This window comes from Oncorhynchus keta, chromosome 22 (genome assembly GCF_023373465.1).
Source record: "Oncorhynchus keta strain PuntledgeMale-10-30-2019 chromosome 22, Oket_V2, whole genome shotgun sequence".
Taxonomy (NCBI): domain Eukaryota; kingdom Metazoa; phylum Chordata; class Actinopteri; order Salmoniformes; family Salmonidae; genus Oncorhynchus; species Oncorhynchus keta.
The window spans coordinates 56,320,795-56,339,508 of record NC_068442.1 but is presented as its reverse complement, the minus strand read 5'-3'; positions in this window follow the sequence as shown (position 1 = coordinate 56,339,508).

Sequence of the window (18,714 nt, the reverse complement as noted above, 5' to 3'; positions counted from 1 at the left end):
TACCCTGAATCAGTCATATTCAGGATCAGTCATACCCTGGATCAGTCATACCCTGGATCAGTCATATCAAGGATCAGTCATATTCAGGATCAGTCATACCCTGAATCAGTCATACCCTGGATCAGTCATACCCTGGATCAGTCATACCCTGAATCAGTCATATTCAGGATCAGTCATACCCTGAATCAGCCATACCCTGGATCAGTCATACCCTGGATCAGTCATACCCTGAATCAGTCATACCCTGGATCAGTCATACCCTGGATCAGTCATACCCTGGATCAGTCATATCAAGGATCAGTCATATCAAGGATCAGTCATATTCAGGATCAGTCATACCCTGGATCAGTCATACCCTGGATCAGTCAAACCCTGGATCAGTCATACCATGGATCAGTCATATTCAGGATCAGTCATACCCTGGATCAGTCATACCCTGGATCAGTCATATTCAGGATCAGTCATACCCTGAATCAGTCATATTCAGGATCAGTCATACCCTGAATCAGTCATACCCTGGATCAGTCATATCCTGGATCAGTCATAGCCTGAATCACTCATACCCTGGATCAGTCATACCCTGGATCAGTCATATCAAGGATCAGTCATATTCAGGATCAGTCATACCCTGGATCAGTCTTACCCTGGATCTGGGTTTGTCCTGTGGAATAAATATTGTAGATCTAAACGTTTTTTTCCTCATAATCCTGGACTATCAGACCAGCATTTTATTATGTTTGCAATCTCAACAAATAATCTGCTCAGTCGGCAACCAAGCATAATCCAAACCTGCGCTATACATTCTCAGACAACCCAAAAATGCCCTTCCAGACTCCCTCCACCTCCCCAAGGACGTCGAAGTTAACCACCTAACAGAGGATCTAAACTAACTTAACCACTTTGGTGATCTAACCCTAACCACTTTGGTGATCTAACCCTGACCACGTTGATGCCCTAACCCTGACCACTTTGATACCCTAACCACTTTGATGCCCTAACCCTAACCACTTTGGTGATCTAACCCTGACCACTTTGATACCCTGATCACTTTGGTGATCTAACCACTTTGGTGATCTAACCCTGACCACTTTGGTGATCTAACCACTTTGATGCCCTGACCACTTTGGGGATCTAACCCTGACCACTTTGGGGATCTAACCCTGACCACTTTGGGGATCTAACCCTGACCACTTTGGTGATCTAACCCTGACCACTTTGGGGATCTAACCCTGACCACTTTGGGGATCTAACCCTGACCACTTTGGGGATCTAACCCTGACCACTTTGGGGATCTAACCCTGACCACTTTGATGCCCTAACCACTTTGGTGATCTAACCCTGACCACTTTGGTGATCTAACCCTGACCACTTTGGTGATCTAACCCTGACCACTTTGGAGATCTAACCCTGACCACTTTGGGGATCTAACCCTGACCACTTTGGTGATCTAACCCTGACCACTTTGGGGATCTAACCCTGACCACTTTGATGCCCTGACCACTTTGGGGATCTAACCCTGACCACTTTGGTGATCTAACCCTGACCACTTTGGGGATCTAACCCTGACCACTTTGGTGATCTAACCCTGACCACTTTGGGGATCTAACCCTGACCACTTTGGTGATCTAACCCTGACCACTTTGGGGATCTAACCCTGACCACTTTGATACCCTGACCACTTTGGGGATCTAACCCTGACCACTTTGGTGATCTAACCCTGACCACTTTGGGGATCTAACCCTGACCACTTTGGGGATCTAACCCTGACCACTTTGGGGATCTAACCCTGACCACTTTGGGGATCTAACCCTGACCACTTTGGTGATCTAACCCTGACCACTTTGGGGATCTAACCCTGACCACTTTGATGCCCTGACCACTTTGGGGATCTAACCCTGACCACTTTGGTGATCTAACCCTGACCACTTTGGAGATCTAACCCTGACCACTTTGGGGATCTAACCCTGACCACTTTGGGGATCTAACGCTGACCACTTTGGGGATCTAACCCTGACCACGTTGATGCCCTAACCCTGACCACTTTGATAACCTAACCACTTTGGTGATCTAACCCTGACCACTTTGGTGATCTAACCCTGACCACTTTGGTGATCTAACCCTGACCACTTTGGGGATCTAACCCTGACCACTTTGATACCCTGACCACTTTGGGGATCTAACCCTGACCACTTTGGGGATCTAACCCTGACCACATTGATGACCTGACCACTTTGATGCCCTGACCACTTTGATACCCTGACCACTTTGATACCCTGACCACTTTGATACCCTGACCACTTTGATACCCTGACCACTTTGGTACCCTGACCACTTTGATACCCTGACCACTTTGATACCCTGACCACTTTGATGCCCTGACCACTTTGATACCCTGACCACTTTGATACCCTGACCACTTTGATACCCTAACCCTGACCACTTTGATACCCTGACCACTTTGATGCCCTAACCCTGACCACTTTGATACCCTGACCACTTTGATACCCTGACCACTTTGATGCCCTGACCCTGACCACTTTGATACCCTAACCACTTTGATGCCCTAACCCTGACCACTTTGGGGATCTAACCCTGACCACTTTGATGCCCTGACCCTGACCACTTTGATGCCCTAACCACTTTGATGCCCTAACCCTGACCACTTTGATGCCCTGACCACTTTGATGCCCTGACCACTTTGATGCCCTAACCCTAACCACTTTGGTGATCTAACCCTGACCACTTTGATGCCCTGACCCTGACCACTTTGATACCCTGACCACTTTGATGCCCTAACCCTGACCACTTTGATACCCTAACCACTTTGATGCCCTAACCCTGACCACTTTGGGGATCTAACCCTGACCACTTTGATGCCCTAACCCTGACCACTTTGATACCCTGACCACTTTGATACCCTGACCACTTTGATACCCTGACCACTTTGATGCCCTGACCACTTTGATACCCTGACCACTTTGATACCCAAACCCTGACCACTTTGGTGATCTAACCCTGACCACTTTGGTGATCTAACCACTTTGATGCCCTAACCACTTTGGGGATCTAACCCTGACCACTTTGGGGATCTAACCCTGACCACTTTGGGGATCTAACCCTGACCACTTTGGGGATCTAACCCTGACCACTTTGGGGATCTAACCCTGACCATTTTGGGGATCTAACCCTGACCACTTTGGGGATCTAACCCTGACCACTTTGGGGATCTAACCCTGACCACTTTGGGGATCTAACCCTGACCACTTTGATGACCTGACCACTTTGATGCCCTGACCACTTTGATACCCTGACCACTTTGATACCCTGACCACTTTGATACCCTGACCACTTTGATACCCTGACCACTTTGATACCCTGACCACTTTGATGCCCTGACCACTTTGATACCCTCACCACTTTGATACCCTGACCACTTTGATACCCTGACCACTTTGATGCCCTGACCACTTTGATACCCTGACCACTTTGATACCCTGACCACTTTGATACCCTGACCACTTTGATACCCTGACCACTTTGATACCCTAACCCTGACCACTTTGATACCCTGACCACTTTGATGCCCTAACCCTGACCACTTTGATACCCTGACCACTTTGATACCCTGACCACTTTGATGCCCTGACCCTGACCACTTTGATACCCTAACCACTTTGATGCCCTAACCCTGACCACTTTGGGGATCTAACCCTGACCACTTTGATTCCCTGACCCTGACCACTTTGATGCCCTAACCACTTTGATGCCCTAACCCTGACCACTTTGATGCCCTGACCACTTTGATGCCCTGACCACTTTGATGCCCTAACCCTAACCACTTTGGTGATCTAACCCTGACCACTTTGATGCCCTGACCCTGACCACTTTGATACCCTGACCACTTTGATGCCCTGACCCTGACCACTTTGATACCCTAACCACTTTGATGCCCTAACCCTGACCACTTTGGGGATCTAACCCTGACCACTTTGATGCCCTGACCCTGACCACTTTGATGCCCTAACCACTTTGATGCCCTAACCCTGACCACTTTGATACCCTGACCACTTTGATACCCTGACCACTTTGATACCCTGACCACTTTGATGCCCTGACCACTTTGATACCCTGACCACTTTGATACCCAAACCCTGACCACTTTGGTGATCTAACCCTGACCACTTTGATACCCTGACCACTTTGATACCCTGACCACTTTGATACCCTGACCACTTTGATACCCTAACCCTGACCACTTTGATACCCTGACCACTTTGATGCCCTAACCCTGACCACTTTGATACCCTGACCACTTTGATACCCTGACCACTTTGATACCCTGACCACTTTGATACCCTGACCACTTTGATGCCCTGACCCTGACCACTTTGATACCCTGACCACTTTGATACCCTGACCACTTTGATGCCCTAACCCTGACCACTTTGATGCCCTGACCACTTTGATGCCCTAACCCTAACCACTTTGGAGATCTAACCCTGACCACTTTGATGCCCTGACCCTGACCACTTTGATGCCCTAACCACTTTGATGCCCTAACCCTGACCACTTTGATGCCCTGACCACTTTGATGACCTGACCACTTTGATGCCCTGACCACTTTGATGCCCTGACCACTTTGATGCCCTGACCACTTTGATACCCTGACCACTTTGATGCCCTGACCACTTTGATGCCCGAACCACTTTGATGCCCTGACCACTTTGATGCCCTGACCACTTTGATACCCTGACCACTTTGATACCCTGACCACTTTGATACCCTGACCACTTTGATGCCCTGACCACTTTGATGCCCTGACCACTTTGATGCCCTGACCACTTTGATGCCCTGACCACTTTGATACCCTGACCACTTTGATACCCTGACCACTTTGATACCCTGACCACTTTGATGCCCTGACCACTTTGATGCCCTGACCACTTTGATGCCCTGACCACTTTGATGCCCTGACCACTTTGATGACCTGACCACTTTGATGCCCTGACCACTTTGATACCCTGACCACTTTGATACCCTGACCACTTTGATGCCCTGACCACTTTGATACCCTGACCACTTTGATGCCCTGACCACTTTGATGCCCTGACCACTTTGATGCCCTGACCACTTTGATACCCTGTCCACTTTGATACCCTGACCACTTTGATGCCCTGACCACTTTGATACCCTGACCACTTTGATGCCCTGACCACTTTGATCCCCTGACCACTTTGATCCCCTGACCACTTTGATGCCCTGACCACTTTGACGCCCTGACCACTTTGATGCCCTGACCACTTTGATGCCCGAACCACTTTGATGCCCTGACCACTTTGATGCCCTGACCACTTTGATACCCTGACCACTTTGATGCCCTGACCACTTTGATACCCTGACCACTTTGATACCCTGACCACTTTGATACCCTGACCACTTTGATGCCCTGACCACTTTGATGACCTGACCACTTTGATGCCCTAACCACTTTGATGCCCTGACCCTGACCACTTTGATGCCCTGACCACTTTGATGACCTGACCACTTTGATGCCCTGACCACTTTGATGACCTGACCACTTTGATACCCTGACCACTTTGATGCCCTGACCACTTTGATACCCTGACAACTTTGATGCCCTAACCCTGACCACTTTGATGCCCTAACCCTGACCACTTTGATGACCTGACCACTTTGATGCCCTAACCCTGACCACTTTGATGCCCTAACCCTGACCACTTTGATACCCTGACCACTTTGATGCCCTGACCACTTTGATGCCCTAACCCTGACCACTTTGATGCCCTGACCACTTTGATGCCCTGACCACTTTGATGCCCTGACCACTTTGATACCCTGACCACTTTGATACCCTGACCACTTTGATACCCTGACCACTTTGATCCCCTGACCACTTTGATGCCCTGACCACTTTGATGCCCTGACCACTTTGATGCCCTGACCACTTTGATACCCTGACCACTTTGATGCCCTGACCACTTTGATGCCCTGACCACTTTGATACCCTGACCACTTTGATGCCCTGACCACTTTGATGCCCTGACCACTTTGATGCCCTGACCACTTTGATGACCTGACCACTTTGATGCCCTGACCACTTTGATGCCCTAACCACTTTGATGCCCTGACCACTTTGATGCCCTGACCACTTTGATACCCTGACCACTTTGATGCCCTGACCACTTTGATCCCCTGACCACTTTGATACCCTGACCACTTTGATACCCTGACCACTTTGATGCCCTGACCACTTTGATGACCTGACCACTTTGATGCCCTAACCACTTTGATGCCCTGACCCTGACCACTTTGATGCCCTGACCACTTTGATACCCTGACCACTTTGATGCCCTGACCACTTTGATGCCCTGACCACTTTGATACCCTGACCACTTTGATTCCCTGACCACTTTGATGCCCTGACCACTTTGATGCCCTAACCCTGACCACTTTGATGCCCTAACCCTGACCACTTTGATGACCTGACCACTTTGATGCCCTAACCCTGACCACTTTGATGCCCTAACCCTGACCACTTTGATGACCTGACCACTTTGATGCCCTGACCACTTTGATGCCCTGACCCTGACCACTTTGATGCCCTAACCACTTTGATGCCCTAACCCTGACCACTTTGATGCCCTGACCACTTTGATGACCTGACCACTTTGATGCCCTGACCACTTTGATGACCTGACCACTTTGATACCCTGACCACTTTGATACCCTGACCACTTTGATGCCCTGACCACTTTGATGCCCTGACCACTTTGATGCCCTGACCACTTTGATGACCTGACCACTTTGATGCCCTGACCACTTTGATACCCTGACCACTTTGATACCCTGACCACTTTGATGCCCTGACCACTTTGATGCCCTGACCACTTTGATACCCTGACCACTTTGATACCCTGACCACTTTGATGCCCTGACCACTTTGATGCCCTGACCACTTTGATGCCCTGACCACTTTGATACCCTGACCACTTTGATACCCTGACCACTTTGATACCCTGACCACTTTGATACCCTGACCACTTTGATGCCCTGACCACTTTGATGCCCTGACCACTTTGATGCCCTGACCACTTTGATACCCTGACCACTTTGATGCCCTGACCACTTTGATGCCCTGACCACTTTGATACCCTGACCACTTTGATGCCCTGACCACTTTGATGCCCTGACCACTTTGATGCCCTGACCACTTTGATGCCCTGACCACTTTGATGCCCTGACCACTTTGATGCCCTGACCACTTTGATGCCCTAACCACTTTGATGCCCTGACCACTTTGATGCCCTGACCACTTTGATACCCTGACCACTTTGATGCCCTGACCACTTTGATACCCTGACCACTTTGATACCCTGACCACTTTGATACCCTGACCACTTTGATGCCCTGACCACTTTGATGACCTGACCACTTTGATGCCCTAACCACTTTGATGCCCTGACCCTGACCACTTTGATGCCCTGACCACTTTGATGACCTGACCACTTTGATGCCCTGACCACTTTGATGACCTGACCACTTTGATACCCTGACCACTTTGATGCCCTGACCACTTTGATACCCTGACAACTTTGATGCCCTAACCCTGACCACTTTGATGCCCTAACCCTGACCACTTTGATGACCTGACCACTTTGATGCCCTAACCCTGACCACTTTGATGCCCTAACCCTGACCACTTTGATTCCCTGACCACTTTGATGCCCTGACCACTTTGATGCCCTAACCCTGACCACTTTGATGCCCTGACCACTTTGATGCCCTGACCACTTTGATGCCCTAACCCTAACCACTTTGGTGATCTAACCCTGACCACTTTGATGCCCTGACCCTGACCACTTTGATGCCCTAACCACTTTGATGCCCTAACCCTGACCACTTTGATGCCCTGACCACTTTGATGCCCTGACCACTTTGATGCCCTGACCACTTTGATGCCCTGACCACTTTGATGCCCTAACCACTTTGATGCCCTGACCACTTTGATGCCCTGACCACTTTGATACCCTGACCACTTTGATACCCTGACCACTTTGATACCCTGACCACTTTGATACCCTGACCACTTTGATGCCCTGACCACTTTGATGCCCTAACCACTTTGATACCCTAACCCTGACCACTTTGATACCCTAACCCTGACCACTTTGATACCCTGACCCTGACCACTTTGATACCCTGACCACTTTGATACCCTGACCACTTTGATGCCCTGACCACTTTGATACCCTGACCACCTTGATACCCTGACCACTTTGATACCCTGACCACTTTGATACCCTGACCACTTTGATACCCTGACCACTTTGATCCCCTGACCACTTTGATGCCCTGACCCTGACCACCTTGATACCCTGACCCTGACCACTTTGATACCCTAACCCTGACCACTTTGATACCCTGACCCTGACCACTTTGATACCCTGACCCTGACCACTTTGATACCCTGACCACTTTTATACCCTGACCACTTTGATGCCCTAACCCTGACCACTTTGATACCCTGACCCTGACCACTTTGATGCCCTGACCACTTTGATACCCTGACCACTTTGATGCCCTAACCCTGACCACTTTGATACCCTAACCCTGACCACTTTGATACCCTGACCACTTTGATGCCCTAACCCTGACCACTTTGATGCCCTGACCACTTTGATGCCCTAACCCTGACCACTTTGATGCCCTAACCACTTTGATGCCCTAACCCTGACCACTTTGATACCCTGACCACTTTGATACCCTGACCCTGACCACTTTGATACACTGTCCACTTTGATGCCCTAACCCTGACCACTTTGATGCCCTGACCACTTTGATGACCTGACCACTTTGATACCCTGACCACTTTGATACCCTGACCACTTTGATGCCCTGACCACTTTGATGCCCTGACCACTTTGATGCCCTGACCACTTTGATGCCCTGACCACTTTGATGCCCTGACCACTTTGATGCCCTGACCACTTTGATGCCCTGACCACTTTGATCCCCTGACCACTTTGATGCCCTGACCACTTTGATGCCCTGACCACTTTGATGCCCTGACCACTTTGATGCCCTGACCACTTTGATGCCCTAACCACTTTGATGCCCTGACCACTTTGATGCCCTGACCACTTTGATGCCCTGACCACTTTGATGCCCTAACCACTTTGATGCCCTGACCACTTTGATACCCTGACCACTTTGATACCCTGACCACTTTGATGCCCTAACCCTGACCACTTTGATGCCCTAACCCTGACCACTTTGATGCCCTAACCCTGACCACTTTGATGCCCTAACCACTTTGATGCCCTAACCCTGACCACTTTGATGCCCTAACCACTTTGATGCCCTAACCCTGACCACTTTGATGCCCTAACCCTGACCACTTTGATGACCTGACCACTTTGATGCCCTAACCCTGACCACTTTGATGCCCTAACCCTGACCACTTTGGTGATCTAACCCTGACCACTTTGATGCCCTGACCCTGACCACTTTGATGCCCTAACCACTTTGATGCCCTAACCCTGACCACTTTGATGCCCTGACCACTTTGATGCCCTGACCACTTTGATGCCCTGACCACTTTGATGCCCTGACCACTTTGATGCCCTGACCACTTTGATGCCCTGACCACTTTGATGCCCTGACCACTTTGATGCCCTAACCACTTTGATGCCCTGACCACTTTGATGCCCTGACCACTTTGATACCCTGACCACTTTGATACCCTGACCACTTTGATACCCTGACCACTTTGATGCCCTGACCACTTTGATGCCCTAACCACTTTGATACCCTAACCCTGACCACTTTGATACCCTAACCCTGACCACTTTGATACCCTGACCCTGACCACTTTGATACCCTGACCACTTTGATACCCTGACCACTTTGATGCCCTGACCACTTTGATACCCTGACCACTTTGATACCCTGACCACTTTGATACCCTGACCACTTTGATCCCCTGACCACTTTGATGCCCTGACCCTGACCACCTTGATACCCTGACCCTGACCACTTTGATACCCTAACCCTGACCACTTTGATACCCTGACCCTGACCACTTTGATACCCTGACCCTGACCACTTTGATACCCTGACCACTTTTATACCCTGACCACTTTGATGCCCTAACCCTGACCACTTTGATACCCTGACCCTGACCACTTTGATACCCTGACCACTTTGATGCCCTAACCCTGACCACTTTGATACCCTAACCCTGACCACTTTGATACCCTGACCACTTTGATGCCCTAACCCTGACCACTTTGATGCCCTGACCACTTTGATGCCCTAACCCTGACCACTTTGATGCACTGACCACTTTGATGCCCTAACCCTGACCACTTTGATACCCTAACCCTGACCACTTTGATACCCTGACCCTGACCACTTTGATACCCTGTCCACTTTGATACCCTGACCCTGACCACTTTCATACCCTGACCACTTTGATGACCTGACCACTTTGATGCCCTGACCACTTTGATACCCTGACCACTTTGATTCCCTGACCACTTTGATACCCTGACCACTTTGATGCCCTGACCACTTTGATGCCCTGACCACTTTGATACCCTGACCACTTTGATACCCTGACCACTTTGATGCCCTAACCCTGTCCTCTTTGATGCCCTGGACACTTTGATGCCCTAACCCTGACCACTTTGATGCCCTAACCCTGACCACTTTGATGCCCTAACCCTGACCACTTTGATACCCTGACCACTTTGATACCCTGACCACTTTGATACCCTGACCACTTTGATACCCTGACCACTTTGATCCCCTGACCACTTTGATGCCCTGACCCTGACCACCTTGATACCCTGACCCTGACCACTTTGATACCCTAACCCTGACCACTTTGATACCCTGACCCTGACCACTTTGATACCCTGACCCTGACCACTTTGATACCCTGACCACTTTTATACCCTGACCACTTTGATGCCCTAACCCTGACCACTTTGATACCCTAACCCTGACCACTTTGATACCCTGACCCTGACCACTTTGATACCCTGACCCTGACCACTTTGATACCCTGACCACTTTTATACCCTGACCACTTTGATGCCCTAACCCTGACCACTTTGATACCCTGACCCTGACCACTTTGATGCCCTGACCACTTTGATACCCTGACCACTTTGATGCCCTAACCCTGACCACTTTGATACCCTAACCCTGACCACTTTGATACCCTGACCACTTTGATGCCCTAACCCTGACCACTTTGATGCCCTGACCACTTTGATGCCCTAACCCTGACCACTTTGATGCACTGACCACTTTGATGCCCTAACCCTGACCACTTTGATACCCTAACCCTGACCACTTTGATACCCTGACCCTGACCACTTTGATACCCTGTCCACTTTGATACCCTGACCCTGACCACTTTGATACCCTGACCACTTTGATGACCTGACCACTTTGATGCCCTGACCACTTTGATACCCTGACCACTTTGATTCCCTGACCACTTTGATACCCTGACCACTTTGATGCCCTGACCACTTTGATGCCCTGACCACTTTGATACCCTGACCACTTTGATACCCTGACCACTTTGATGCCCTAACCCTGTCCTCTTTGATGCCCTGGACACTTTGATGCCCTAACCCTGACCACTTTGATGCCCTATCCCTGACCACTTTGATGCCCTAACCCTGACCACTTTGATACCCTGACCCTGACCACTTTGATGCCATAACCACTTTGATGCCCTAACCCTGACCTCTTTGATGCCCTGACCACTTTGATGCCCTGACCACTTTGATGCCTTACCACTTTGATGCCCTGACCACTTTGATGCCCTGACCACTTTGATACCCTGACCACTTTGATACCCTTACATAATGTCTGACCTGGACCCGCAGCTAGAACGTAACTATGTGTTTTACGTTTTTATTATGTTTTAAACTAAAGGCGCTGTGAATTATGGGCCTGCTCTGACATATATGATAGTTGGCTTCTAAATGAGTTGGAAAAAGTGGGTTTGGTGTCAATTGGTATCAGTTTGGTGTCAAAATGACATCTAATTGACTGATGGACACTGACTTGCTAGTTGACTTTTGTACATTAGCAATATGTTTAAACGGAGAGGGACCATCACCAAAAGTGACATTCTGAAATCAACCCTAACGAGCCATGGAGATGAACCAGAATCACTGCCCAGCTATCCCGAGTTCATCGGGCCAGTCAATTTCACATTCCTGCAGGATTTTTATAGCATGACAAATTCGTGATGGTACCTGCCCATTGAACCATATTGCAAATGCACAGTGACTTTGCAAAAGTGAGAAAACATAAACAAATGGACATGATGAAATCAACACAACGAGTGATGGAAATGTACAACTATCACTGCTCAGCCATCCTGTGTTCATCAGACCAGTCAATTTTGCATTTTTGAGCATGTCAAATTTCATATGGTAAATGCACATTGAAACATATTGCAAATGCGCGTGCACTTGCAATATGATTCTATAGTGAAAAAACATCAACTAATGGACATGATGAAATCAACACAACGAGTGATGGAAATGTACAACTATCACTGCTCGGCCATCCTGTGTCCATCAGACCAGTCAATTTTGCATTTTTGAGCATGTCAAATTTCATATGGTAAATGCACATTGAAACATATTGCAAATGCGCGCGCACTTGCAATATGATTCTATAGTGTAAAAACATCACCTAATGGACATGATGAAATCAACACAACGAGTGATGGAAATGTACAACTATCACTGCCCGGCCATCCTGTGTTCCCATAGCGAGCATTAATATCAGAATGACCGGTAAATGCATTTACAACCATATTTTTATTTTTGGGTTACCAGTTGCACAACAATGCACGTGCATTTGCAATATGATTCTATAGTGAAAAAACATCACCTAATGGACATGATGAAATCAACACAACGAGTGATGGAAATGTACAACTATCACTGCTCGGCCATCCTGTGTCCATCAGACCAGTCAATTTTGCATTTTTGAGCATGTCAAATTTCATATGGTAAATGCACATTGAAACATATTGCAAATGCGCGCGCACTTGCAATATGATTCTATAGTGTAAAAACATCACCTAATGGACATGATGAAATCAACACAACGAGTGATGGAAATGTACAACTATCACTGCCCGGCCATCCTGTGTTCCCATAGCGAGCATTAATATCAGAATGACCGGTAAATGCATTTACAAGCATATTTTTATTTTTGGGTTACCAGTTGCACAACAATGCACGTGCATTTGCAATATGATTCTATAGTGAAAAAACATCACCTAATGGACATGATGAAATCAACACAACGAGTGATGGAAATGTACAACTATCACTGCTCGGCCATCCTGTGTCCATCAGACCAGTCAATTTTGCATTTTTGAGCATGTCAAATTTCATATGGTAAATGCACATTGAAACATATTGCAGATGCGCGCGCACTTGCAATATGATTCTATAGTGTAAAAACATCACCTAATGGACATGATGAAATCAACACAACGAGTGATGGAAATGTACAACTATCACTGCCCGGCCATCCTGTGTTCCCATAGCGAGCATTAATATCAGAATGACCGGTAAATGCATTTACAAGCATATTTTTATTTTTGGGTTACCAGTTGCACAACAATGCACGTGCATTTGCAATATGATTCTATAGTGAAAAACATCACCTAATGGACATGATGAAATCAACACAACGAGTGATGGAAATGTACAACTATCACTGCTCGGCCATCCTGTGTCCATCAGACCAGTCAATTTTGCATTTTTGAGCATGTCAAATTTCATATGGTAAATGCACATTGAAACATATTGCAAATGCGCGCGCACTTGCAATATGATTCTATAGTGTAAAAACATCACCTAATGGACATGATGAAATCAACACAACGAGTGATGGAAATGTACAACTATCACTGCCCGGCCATCCTGTGTTCCTATAGCGAGCATTAATATCAGAATGACCGGTAAATGCATTTACAACCATATTTTTATTTTTGGGTTACCAGTTGCACAACAATGCACGTGCATTTGCAATATGATTCTATAGTGAAAAACATCACCTAATGGACATGATGAAATCAACACAACGAGTGATGGAAATGTACAACTATCACTGCTCGGCCATCCTGTGTCCATCAGACCAGTCAATTTTGCATTTTTGAGCATGTCAAATTTCATATGGTAAATGCACATTGAAACATATTGCAAATGCGCGCGCACTTGCAATATGATTCTATAGTGTAAAAACATCACCTAATGGACATGATGAAATCAACACAACGAGTGATGGAAATGTACAACTATCACTGCCCGGCCATCCTGTGTTCCCATAGCGAGCATTAATATCAGAATGACCGGTAAATGCATTTACAACCATATTTTTATTTTTGGGTTACCAGTTGCACAACAATGCACGTGCATTTGCAATATGATTCTATAGTGAAAAAACATCACCTAATGGACATGATGAAATCAACACAACGAGTGATGGAAATGTACAACTATCACTGCTCGGCCATCCTGTGTCCATCAGACCAGTCAATTTTGCATTTTTGAGCATGTCAAATTTCATATGGTAAATGCACATTGAAACATATTGCAAATGCGCGCGCACTTGCAATATGATTCTATAGTGTAAAAACATCACCTAATGGACATGATGAAATCAACACAACGAGTGATGGAAATGTACAACTATCACTGCCCGGCCATCCTGTGTTCCCATAGCGAGCATTAATATCAGAATGACCGGTAAATGCATTTACAAGCATATTTTTATTTTTGGGTTACCAGTTGCACAACAATGCACGTGCATTTGCAATATGATTCTATAGTGAAAAACATCACCTAATGGACATGATGAAATCAACACAACGAGTGATGGAAATGTACAACTATCACTGCTCGGCCATCCTGTGTCCATCAGACCAGTCAATTTTGCATTTTTGAGCATGTCAAATTTCATATGGTAAATGCACATTGAAACATATTGCAGATGCGCGCGCACTTGCAATATGATTCTATAGTGTAAAAACATCACCTAATGGACATGATGAAATCAACACAACGAGTGATGGAAATGTACAACTATCACTGCCCGGCCATCCTGTGTTCCCATAGCGAGCATTAATATCAGAATGACCGGTAAATGCATTTACAAGCATATTTTTATTTTTGGGTTACCAGTTGCACAACAATGCACGTGCATTTGCAATATGATTCTATAGTGAAAAACATCACCTAATGGACATGATGAAATCAACACAACGAGTGATGGAAATGTACAACTATCACTGCTCGGCCATCCTGTGTCCATCAGACCAGTCAATTTTGCATTTTTGAGCATGTCAAATTTCATATGGTAAATGCACATTGAAACATATTGCAAATGCGCGCGCACTTGCAATATGATTCTATAGTGTAAAAACATCACCTAATGGACATGATGAAATCAACACAACGAGTGATGGAAATGTACAACTATCACTGCCCGGCCATCCTGTGTTCCTATAGCGAGCATTAATATCAGAATGACCGGTAAATGCATTTACAACCATATTTTTATTTTTGGGTTACCAGTTGCACAACAATGCACGTGCATTTGCAATATGATTCTATAGTGAAAAACATCACCTAATGGACATGATGAAATCAACACAACGAGTGATGGAAATGTACAACTATCACTGCTCGGCCATCCTGTGTCCATCAGACCAGTCAATTTTGCATTTTTGAGCATGTCAAATTTCATATGGTAAATGCACATTGAAACATATTGCAAATGCGCGCACTTGCAATATGATTCTATAGTGTAAAAACATCACCTAATGGACATGATGAAATCAACACAACGAGTGATGGAAATGTACAACTATCACTGCCCGGCCATCCTGTGTTCCCATAGCGAGCATTAATATCAGAATGACCGGTAAATGCATTTACAACCATATTTTTATTTTTGGGTTACCAGTTGCACAACAATGCACGTGCATTTGCAATATGATTCTATAGTGAAAAAACATCACCTAATGGACATGATGAAATCAACACAACGAGTGATGGAAATGTACAACTATCACTGCTCGGCCATCCTGTGTCCATCAGACCAGTCAATTTTGCATTTTTGAGCATGTCAAATTTCATATGGTAAATGCACATTGAAACATATTGCAAATGCGCGCGCACTTGCAATATGATTCTATAGTGTAAAAACATCACCTAATGGACATGATGAAATCAACACAACGAGTGATGGAAATGTACAACTATCACTGCCCGGCCATCCTGTGTTCCCATAGCGAGCATTAATATCAGAATGACCGGTAAATGCATTTACAACCATATTTTTATTTTTGGGTTACCAGTTGCACAACAATGCACGTGCATTTGCAATATGATTCTATAGTGAAAAACATCACCTAATGGACATGATGAAATCAACACAACGAGTGATGGAAATGTACAACTATCACTGCTCGGCCATCCTGTGTCCATCAGACCAGTCAATTTTGCATTTTTGAGCATGTCAAATTTCATATGGTAAATGCACATTGAAACATATTGCAAATGCGCGCGCACTTGCAATATGATTCTATAGTGTAAAAACATCACCTAATGGACATGATGAAATCAACACAACGAGTGATGGAAATGTACAACTATCACTGCCCGGCCATCCTGTGTTCCCATAGCGAGCATTAATATCAGAATGACCGGTAAATGCATTTACAACCATATTTTTATTTTTGGGTTACCAGTTGCACAACAATGCACGTGCATTTGCAATATGATTCTATAGTGAAAAACATCACCTAATGGACATGATGAAATCAACACAACGAGTGATGGAAATGTACAACTATTACTGCTCGGCCATCCTGTGTCCATCAGACCAGTCAATTTTGCATTTTTGAGCATGTCAAATTTCATATGGTAAATGCACATTGAAACATATTGCAAATGCGCGCACTTGCAATATGATTCTATAGTGTAAAAACATCACCTAATGGACATGATGAAATCAACACAACGAGTGATGGAAATGTACAACTATCACTGCCCGGCCATCCTGTGTTCCCATAGCGAGCATTAATATCAGAATGACCGGTAAATGCATTTACAACCATATTTTTATTTTTGGGTTACCAGTTGCACAACAATGCACGTGCATTTGCAATATGATTCTATAGTGAAAAAACATCACCTAATGGACATGATGAAATCAACACAACGAGTGATGGAAATGTACAACTATCACTGCTCGGCCATCCTGTGTCCATCAGACCAGTCAATTTTGCATTTTTGAGCATGTCAAATTTCATATGGTAAATGCACATTGAAACATATTGCAAATGCGCGCACTTGCAATATGATTCTATAGTGTAAAAACATCACCTAATGGACATGATGAAATCAACACAACGAGTGATGGAAATGTACAACTATCACTGCCCGGCCATCCTGTGTCCATCATACCAGTCAATTTTGCATTTTTGAGCATGTCAAATTTCATATGGTAAATGCACATTGAAACATATTGCAAATGCGCGCACTTGCAATATGATTCTATAGTGTAAAAACATCACCTAATGGACATGATGAAATCAACACAACGAGTGATGGAAATGTACAACTATCACTGCCCGGCCATCCTGTGTTCCCATAGCGAGCATTAATATCAGAATGACCGGTAAATGCATTTACAACCATATTTTTATTTTTGGGTTACCAGTTGCACAACAATGCACGTGCATTTGCAATATGATTCTATAGTGAAAAACATCACCTAATGGACATGATGAAATCAACACAACGAGTGATGGAAATGTACAACTATTACTGCTCGGCCATCCTGTGTCCATCAGACCAGTCAATTTTGCATTTTTGAGCATGTCAAATTTCATATGGTAAATGCACATTGAAACATATTGCAAATGCGCGCGCACTTGCAATATGATTCTATAGTGTAAAAACATCACCTAATGGACATGATGAAATCAACACAACGAGTGATGGAAATGTACAACTATCACTGCCCGGCCATCCTGTGTTCCCATAGCGAGCATTAATATCAGAATGACCGGTAAATGCATTTACAAGCATATTTTTATTTTTGGGTTACCAGTTGCACAACAATGCACGTGCATTTGCAATATGATTCTATAGTGAAAAAACATCACCTAATGGACATGATGAAATCAACACAACGAGTGATGGAAATGTACAACTATCACTGCTCGGCCATCCTGTGTCCATCAGACCAGTCAATTTTGCATTTTTGAGCATGTCAAATTTCATATGGTAAATGCACATTGAAACATATTGCAAATGCGCGCGCACTTGCAATATGATTCTATAGTGTAAAAACATCACCTAATGGACATGATGAAATCAACACAACGAGTGATGGAAATGTACAACTATCACTGCCCGGCCATCCTGTGTTCCCATAGCGAGCATTAATATCAGAATGACCGGTAAATGCATTTACAACCATATTTTTATTTTTGGGTTACCAGTTGCACAACAATGCACGTGCATTTGCAATATGATTCTATAGTGAAAAACATCACCTAATGGACATGATGAAATCAACACAACGAGTGATGGAAAGGAACAACTATCACTGCCAGGCCATCCTGTGTTC